General features: G+C 43.0%; 1 non-coding gene across 1 annotated transcript; it reads right to left on the bottom strand.

Annotated features, from left to right (window-relative positions):
* Positions 1-300: 300 nt before the first annotated feature.
* Positions 301-464, bottom strand: LOC128585179 (U1 spliceosomal RNA). The gene has a single exon (XR_008379914.1). It is a non-coding gene; the product is annotated as a U1 spliceosomal RNA (small nuclear RNA).
* Between the last annotated feature and the right edge of the window lie 1,398 nt (positions 465-1,862).

Here is a 1,862-nt window from a genome sequence, read left to right as displayed (position 1 = left end):
CTGAAAACAGAGGTACATAATAAATACATTTTAAAGATATGATGACTTGGTTGAGTTTACTAAATGGGTATTTAGCCCACGGAAACACTTCACATCCAGAGGAAGGTGAACAAAGGTGACAGCAAGCAGAAATGAGTCAGGCGGGTCCATGTTCCTCCTTGACTAAGATGGGAAATTACTTACCTCCCTGTTAACAAAGATTAAATTTCTAACCGGACAAAAACACTCATTATGACCAAAATAGATTTATCATGAATAAGCACTTGTTGAATAATGTAAGAAAAAAAAATTTTTTTTTTTCAGGGGAAAGCACGAACACAGTCCCCCACTACCACAAATTATGCAGTCGAGTTTCCCACATTTGGGGAAATCGCAGGGGTCAGCACATCCGGAGTGCAATGGATAAGCCTCGCCCTGGGAAAACCACCTTCGTGATCATGGTATCTCCCCTCCCAAGTAAGTATTTTTTTTTTTGTAGAGACAATCTCTCACTATGTTGCCCGGGCTGGTCTTGAACTCCAGACCTCAAGTGATCCTTTTGACTCTGCCTCCCAAAGTGTTGAGATTACAGGCATGATCAATGTTAAGAAAAATTTTAGTCCCTTATTGTAAATTGCACAAAATGCCCATAATAATTAGCTGCTTATAAGGGTTTCCTGGTTCGGTGCCTGTAGCACAGTGGTTACAGCACCAGCCACATGCACCGAGGCTTGTGGGTTGAACCTGGCCCAGGCCAGCTAAACAATAGTGATGACTGCAACAAAAAAATAGCTGGATATTGTGGCAGGAGCCTTTAGTCCCAGCTACTTGGGAGGCTCAGGCAAGAGAATCGCCCAAGAGTTTGAGATTGCTGTGAGCTGTGATGCCACAGCACTCTACTCAGGGTGACATAGTGAGACTCTGTCTCAAAACAAACAAACAAAAAAAAACACCCCCCAACATAAGGGTTTCCCATTGAGCAATTAGGAAGATAAAGGTGATTTGAAGGAAACTTCTGTGGATAATTAATATTTCATATAAGTCATACATAAAACCAAGCATGTAATTATATGCCTTTGGATTTTGTAATGACAGGTACAAGACACGGCTGTCCCATATCCTTTTCTTAAGGGCTCCTCACAATACCTTGAGGGAGTGGTTGGGAGAAGTCACCCCAAGTCACACCACAGGATGACTGGTGAGGTTTCAAGGGTTAGTCATCAGCTGTCTTCGGGGACGCTTCAGTAAAACCCATTTCAAGGGCCAGGTGTGGTGGCTCAGGCCTGTGATCCCACCACTCTGGGAGGCAGAGGCGAGTGGATTGCCTGAGCTCAGGGGCTTGACTAACCTGAGCAAGAGCAAGACCTTGTCTCTACTAAAAATAGAAAAACTAGCCAGGTGCTGTAGTGGGCACCTGTCATCCAAGCTACTCGGGAGGCTGAGGAGGATATCTTTAGCCCAAGAGACAGGTTGCTGTGAGCTATGATGGTACCATAGCACTCTATTGGGGTCACAGAGTAAGACTCTGTCTCAAAAAAACAAAACAAAAAACCATTCCCCAAGGAATGCAGTCCCCTATCATTTTCAAAGACTCAGACTTCAAAATTAATTACCTAAGATTATTATTTGGTCTATGGCCCTAATTCTGTTACATTTGAATAACTCAAAGCAGTTCATGAAGTCTTAGAAATATTAAGATAGAAGCTCTCAGAGTTTTGATTATGGAGGGGTACAGAATACCCCAAAGTTAATATTCAGTATGATGTCTTGGCATACTGAATATTTTAAGCTGAAGGAGTACTGAGAAATGGAAGATGCTGGAGGGAGTGTGACCTGCTGAAACAGGTTACAAGACCATCTGAAAGAACCAGACCAGTGCCATC

The sequence above is a fragment of the Nycticebus coucang genome, chromosome 4, assembly GCF_027406575.1.
Source record: "Nycticebus coucang isolate mNycCou1 chromosome 4, mNycCou1.pri, whole genome shotgun sequence".
Lineage (NCBI taxonomy): Eukaryota > Metazoa > Chordata > Mammalia > Primates > Lorisidae > Nycticebus > Nycticebus coucang.
This window is presented reverse-complemented; position numbering and strand designations above follow the sequence as displayed.